The following is a 7,605-nucleotide window of genomic DNA, read 5'->3' on the forward strand; positions in this document are numbered from 1 at the left end:
TGAGATCTGGAAAAAAGCATTTCTTTTCTGTAATGCTAGGATGATTATTGGACATTTTTGCAAGAACGAGATTTCAGGATGCAAATCTCGTGTCTCTAAGGTGGGAAGTCAGTTCACGGCGGAACATTCTATTAAACTTGTGTGAGTGGAGAAATATTTCTTTGGAAGGAAGAGGTCGGTCACGAATCCCTTTTTAATAAAGTTAGTGGTTTATAGTATACTGAATGAGCAAAATGGCTATTTCTGAACTTTAGAAAAAAATAATATAGTTTTTCTGCATTTATAATATGAAGCTGATGTAAAATATCAAAAATTCTTTATTTTGAAAAACAATGTAATCAATTTGACATAACTCATATATATTGAACCTGTGGTACACACACACAATAAAACTTACATTCAGAAAATTTTTGCACTTAAGAAATATTTTCAAGTATAGTTGATTTACAATGTTGTGGGTTTTTTAAATACGTGTTTATTAGGGTATAATTGCTTTATAACATTGTATTAGTTTCTGCTTTACAACAAAGTGAATCAGCTATATGTATACATATATTCCCCATATCCCCCCCTCTTGAGCCTCCCTCCCACACTCCCTATCCCACCCCTCTGGGGGACATAAAACACCGAGCTGATCTCCCTGTTCTATGAGCCAGCTTACCACTAGCTATTTTACATTGGGTAGTGTATATATGTCAGTGCTACTCTCTCACTACGTCCCTGTCTCACCTTCCCCTCTGTGTCCTTAAGTCCGTTTTCTACATCTGTGTCTTTATTCCTGCCCTGTCCCTAGGTTCGTCAGTACCATTTTTCTAGATTCCATATATATGTGTTAGCGTACGGTATTTGATTTCCTCTTTCTGACTTACTTCACTCTGTTTGACAGACTCTAGGTCCAACCACCTCATTACAAATAACTCAATTTTGTTCCTTTTTATGGCTGAGTAATGCTCCATTGTATAGATGTGCCACATCTTCTTTATATATTCATCTGTCGATGGACATTTAGGTTGCTTCTATGTCCTGGCTATTGTAAATAGTGCTACAGTGAACATTGTGGTATACGTATCTTTTCGAATTTTGGTTTTCTCCAGGTATATGCCCAGTAGTGGAATTGTTGGGTCATATGGTAGTTCTATTTTTAGCTTTTAAGGAATCTCCATACTGTTCTCCATAGTGGCTGTATCAGTTTACATTCCCACCAACAGTTCAGGAGGGTTCCCTTTTCTCCACACCCTCTGCAGCCTTTATACATTGTTGTATTAATTTCTGCTGTGCAGCAAAGTGATTCAGTTTTATATATATATAGATATATAGATATATATCTATATCTATCTATCTCTCTCTATATATCTATATATATTCTTTTCCATTATGGTTTATCACAGGATATTGAATATAGTTTCCAGTGCTATACAGTAGGTCTTTGTGGGTTGTCCATCCTATGTAGAATAGTTTGCTTCTGTTATTCCAAAACTCCCAATCTTTCCTTCACTCTCTCCTTGGCAACCACAACTCTGTTTTCTATATCTGTGTGTTTGTTTCTGTTTCGCTGACATGTTCATTTGTGTCCTGTTTTTGATTCCACATATAAGTGATATTATATGGTATTTGTCTTTCTCTCTCTGACTTACTTCACTTAGTATCATTATCTCTAGGTCCATCCATGTTGCTGCAAATGGCATTATTTAATTCTTTTTTATGTCTGAGTAATATCTATTGTATACGTATACCACACCTTCTTTATACATTCAGTTTTCAATGAACATTTAGGTTGTTTCCATGTCTTGGCTATTATAAATAGTGCTGCTATGAACATAGGGTTTCATGTATCTTTTTGAATTATAGTTTTGTCTAGATATATGTCCACAAGTGGGATTGCTAGATCATATGGCAACTCTCTTTATAGTTTTTTTGAGGAACCTCCATACTGTTTTCCATAGTGGCTGCACCAACTTACATGGCCACCGACAGTGTAGAAGGGTTCCCTTTTCTCCATACCCCCTCCAGCATTTGTTAATTGTAGATTTTTTTAATGAAGGCCATTCTGATCAGTGTGAAGTGATACCTCATTGTAATTTGGATTTGCGTTTCTCTAATAATTAGTGATGATGAGCATCTTCTCATGTGCCTATTGGCTATCTGTATGTCTTCTTTGGAGAAATGTTTATTTAGGTCTTCTACCCATTTTTCCATTGAGTTATTTGTTATTTTGTTATTGAGTTGTATGAGCTGTTTGTATAGTTTGGAAATTAAGCCCTTGTCAGTCTCATCATTTGCTAATATTTTCTCCCAGTCCATAGGTTGTATTTTCATTTTGATTATGGTTTCCTTTGCTGTGCAAAAGTTTATAAGTTTGATTAGTTCCTATTTCTTTTTTGCTTTTACAGTAAGTCCCCTACATATGAACAAGTTCTGTTCCAAGAGTGCGTTTGTAAGTCCAATTTGTTTGTAAGTCCAGCAAAGTTCGCCTAGGTACCCAACTTACACAGTCGGCTATATGGTATTGTACCGTAATAGGTTTATAATACTTTTCACGCAAACAATACATAAAAAACAAGCACAAAAACAGAGAAAACATTTTTAATCTTACAGTACAGTAACTTAAAAAGTACAGTAATACAGTACAACAGCTGGGATACTCGGGCTGGCATCGAGGGAATAGGCGAGAAAAGTTACTGATTGGAGGAGGGAGAGGAGGTGGGAGATGGTAGAGGTGAAGGATTATCAGCAGTAGGAGACAGAGGGCAAGCTGCAATTTCACTCATACCTGACGTTGATGGCAAAGGTTCTGGTTCCTTGCTGGATTTAATTCTATCTACCCTCTTGAAAGAATGATCCATTGATGTCTGGGTAGTAGCTCTTTTTTTCTCATCATAGATGACAAGGTAGCACTGGATTGCATTCTGAATGGCTGCTGCCACCTTTGGGTCCCATTCTAGGTTCGGGTCCTGTGCCTCAAAAGCTAACAGTGCTTCCTCAAATAACGAAGATTCCCTTGCCATTTTCTGTGTCGTGAATCTCTTCAGTTCTTCAGTTACTTCTTCTTCCTCCTGTCCCTCTTCATCCTTTCTCTGGGCCTCCAATTCCGTCAGTAAGCTCCTCATGTTGCACAGCAAGGAGTTCAATGAAATCGTCCTCTTGCAGATCTAGCTCCAGCTTCTCGCTGAGGGTCACTACGTTGCTGAAGACCTCTTCGGACTTCTGATCTACCTTCTCAAATCCACAAAAATCATGAACAAACTGTGGGCAAATGTTCTTCCAAACCCCATTCATGGTGACCAACATACCCTCACACCATGCAAAGTCAATGTTTTTTATGGTCTTGTAGATGTTATAGTCCTCCCAAAGTTGTCCCTAGGTTGTTCCTGATTTGTCACTTACCTTTACTGCCTGACAAAAAGTGTGACATAAATAATATTTCTTGAAAGTCGCTATAACTCCCTGGTCCATAACTTGGATGAGCAATGTAGTATTTGGTGACAGATGCAGTACTTTGACGTTGGGATGAAAGTCATCCATGAATGGGGGGTGGCCCAGAGCATAGTCGAGCAGCAATAGAATGTTTTGCTGGAATGTCCTTCTCCAAGCAATATTTCTCTACATCTGGGATAAAGTGGTGGCAAAACCAGTCCTGGAACGTGGCCTGTGTAATACAGGATTTGGGGTTACGCTTCCACACAACAGGAAGAGAGCCCTTGGCTATGTTTTTAAGGGTTCTTGGGTTCTGTGAATGATAAACTAAGAGAAGTTTCAGCTTCAATTCACCGGAAGCATTGCCACCAAACAACAGTTAGCCTATCCTTTGCTGCTTTACAGCCCGGCATCAACTTTTCCTCCTTACTGATGTAACTTCGGTCTGGAATCCTCTTCTAGTACAGTTGTGTCTCATCCACATTAAAAACCTGGTTGGGTAAATACACACCATCATCAATAATTTCTCAAAGTGTTTCTGGAAATTCCTGGACAGCTACCCTATCTGCACTTGCTGTCTCTCCACTTACTTTTACATTGTGAAGGTTGGCTCTAGCCTTGAACCGATGAAACCAGCCATGGCTGGCGTTAAAAGATGTGCCCTCTGATTCTTTGCCATGTTTCTTCTTCAAGTCTTTATAAAGGCTTTTAGCTGTCTCTTGAATCAGCGTTAAGTTGAGCAGGACTCAGTGCTGATGTTGATCCTGCATCCGCACACTGAGAAGTTTCTCCATCTCCTCCATCACTTTTCCATGCTTCTTCGATATTTTGTCAACATCATCGGCACAGCAGACTTCACATGTTCCATGATCTTGTCCTTGTTCTTTAGATTCGTGCCAATGATTGAATGATTCATGTTATAAGAATGAGCGATGTCTAACATCTTTTTGCCTCGCTCCACTCTCTCAATTACTTTCACTTTTGTTTCCATCATTATCGCTTGGCGCTTCTTAACAGTACCAGCTACATCACCTCTGCTTTTACGGTTGCTTCCAGACATCTTGGGCTTGAAATAAAGGTAATGTACTACTGTACTCTATACAGTACTGTAAAGTACACAAAAGCACAACCACATATAGAGGAAGCACGCACGTGACAATGTATGCCGGACACGTGAACTAACTTACATGATTGGACATGCGAATGGACGTTTGCATCTTTGAAAGTTTGCAACTTGAAGGTTCGTATGTAGGTGACTTACTGTATTTGTACTGCCTAAGGAGAACTACCTAGGAAAACTTGGTATGACTTATGTCAGAGAATGTTTTGCTTATGTTCTCTTCTAGGAGTTATAAGGTGTCCTATCTTATATTTAAGCATATAAACCGTTTTGAGTTTATTTTTGTGTATGGTGTGAGGGTATGTTCTGACTTCACTGATTTGCATACGGCTCTCCAACTTTCAAAACACCACTTGCTGAAGAGACTATCTTTTCCCCATTGTATATTCTTGCCTCCTTTGTCGAAGGTTAATTGACCATAGGTGTGTGGGTTTATTTCTTAGCTCTCTATTCCATTCCATTGATCCATGTATCTCTTTCTGTGCCAATACCATGCGGCTTTGATTACTGTAGCTTTGTAGTATTGTCTGAAGTTTAGGAGGGTTATGTCTCCTGCTTTGTTCTTTTTCCTAGGGATTGTGTTGACAGTTCTGACTTTTTATGGTTCCAGATACATTTTAGGATTATTTGTTCTAGTTCTGGGGAAAATGTCATGGGTAATTTGATAGGGATCACATTAAATCTGTAGATTGCTTTGGGTAGTATAGCCATTTTAACAGTATTAATTCTTCCCATCCAAGAACGTGGGATGTCTTTCCATTTCTTTGAATCATCATCAGTTTCCTTTACTAATGTTTTGTAGTTCTCAGCATATAAGTCTTTCACCTCCTTGGCGAGGTTTATTCCTAAGCATTTTATTTTTTTGATGCCATTTAAAAAAGGATTGCTTGTTTACATTTCCTTTCTGATATTTCATTGTTAGTGTAAAGAAATGCAACCAGGGACTTCCCTGGTGGCTCCGTGGTTGAGAATCCGCCTGCCAATACAGGGGACATGGGTTTGAGCCCTGATGCAGGAAGATCTCACATGCCGTGGAGCAACTAAACCTGTGTGCCACAACTACTTAGCCTGCACTCTAGAGCCAGTGAGCCACAACTACTGAGCCCATGTGCCACAACTACTTAAGCCTGCGTGCCTAGAGCCTGTGCTCCACAACAAGAAAAGCCACTGCAGTGAGAAGCCTGTGCACCACAAGAAAGACTAGTCCCCACTGGCCACAACTAGAGAAAGCCTGTGCACAGAAATGAAGACCCAATGCAGCCAAAATAAATTTTAAAAAAAAGAAAGAATAACCAAGAAATGCAACCAATTTATGTATGTTAATCTTGTATCCTGCTACTTTGCTGAATTTGTTTATCAGTTCTAGTAGTGTTTGTGTGGAATTTTTAGGGTTTCCTTTATACATATTATCATGTCATCGCATATAATGACAACTTTACCTCTTCCCTTCCAATTTGGTTAGATTTTATTTCTTTTTCTTGTCTGATTGTTGTGGCTAGGACTTCCAATACTATGTTGAAGAGAAGAGGTGAGAGTGGGCATCCTTGTCTTGTTCCAGATTTTAGTGGGAAGGCTTTCAGCTTATGAACATTGAGTATTATATTGGCTGTGGGTTTGTCATAAATAGCTTTTATTATGTTGAGATATGTTTCCTCTATACCCACTTTGGTAAGTGTTTTTATCATGAATGGATGTTGAAGTTTTTCAAATGCTTTTTCACCATCTATTGAGATGATCGTTTGTTTTGTGTTTTTCCTTTGTTGATGGGGTGTATCATGTTGATTGATTTGCATATGTTGAAACAACTTTGTGACACTGGGGTGAATCAAATTTGGTCATGGTGTATGATCCTCTTATGTGTTGTCGGATTCAGTTTTCTAATATTCAGTTGAGAATTTTTGCATCTATATTTATCAAAGATATTGGCCTGCAGTTTTCTTTTTTGGTAGTGTCTTTCTCTGTGGTTTTTTTTAAAAGTCTTTATTGAATTTGTTCCAATATTGCTTCTGTTTTATGTTTTGGTTTCTTGTTTGTGAGGCATGTGGGATCTTAGCTCCAAAACCAGGGATCAAACCCGCACCCCCTGCACTGGAAGGCGAAATCTTAACTGCTGGACCACGAGAAAAGTCCCCAGCTGTTTTATTTTGTTTTTTTTAAAGCAAATTTCTTTCTTTATTTATTTTTGGGTGCATTGGGCATTCGTTGCTGTGCTCGGGCTCTCTCTAGTTGTGGCGAGCGGGGGCTACTCTTCGTTGTGGTTTGCAGGCTGTTCATTGTGGTGGCTTCTTTTGTTGCAGATCATGGGCTCTAGGTGCGTGGGCTTCAGCAGTTGTGGCTATCAGGCTCAGTTGTTGTGGCTCATGGGCTGTAGAGCGCAGGCTCAGTAGTTGTGGCACACAGGCTTATTTGCTCCGTGGCATGTGGGATCTTTCCAGACCAGGTCTCGAACCTATGTCCCCTGCATTGGCAGACTGATTCTTAACCACTGTGCCACCAGGGAAGTCCCTCCCCCATCTGTTTTTGATATCAGCGTGATAGTGGCTTCGTAGAATGTCTTTGGAAGTATTCCTTACTCTTCAATCTTTTCGAAGAGTTTGAGAAGAATCAGTGTAAGTTCTGCTTTGTATATTTGGTAGAATTTGCCTGTGAAACCATCTGATCCTGGACTTCTGTTGGTAGGGAGTTTTTTAAAATTACAGATTCTATTTTTTAAAAAAATTTTATTTATTTATTTATTTATTTTTGGCTGTGTTGGGTCTTCGTTCTGTGCGAGGGCTTTCTCTAGTTGCAGCGGGCGGGGGCCACTCTTCATCGCGGTGCGTGGGCCTCTCACTATCGCGACCTCTCTTGTTGCGGAGTACGGGCTCCAGACGCGCAGGCTCAGTAGTTGTGGCTCACGGGCCCAGTTGCTCTGCGGCATGTGGGATCTTCCCCGACCAGGGCTCGAACCTGTGTCCCCTGCATTGGCAGGCAGATTCTCAACCACTGCGCCACCAGGGAAGCCCTCTATTTTGCTTTTAGTGATCAGTATGTTCAAGTTATCTATTTCTCCTTGATTCAGTTTTATTCGG

This window comes from Eubalaena glacialis, chromosome 6, assembly GCF_028564815.1.
Source record: "Eubalaena glacialis isolate mEubGla1 chromosome 6, mEubGla1.1.hap2.+ XY, whole genome shotgun sequence".
Taxonomy (NCBI): Eukaryota; Metazoa; Chordata; class Mammalia; order Artiodactyla; family Balaenidae; genus Eubalaena; species Eubalaena glacialis.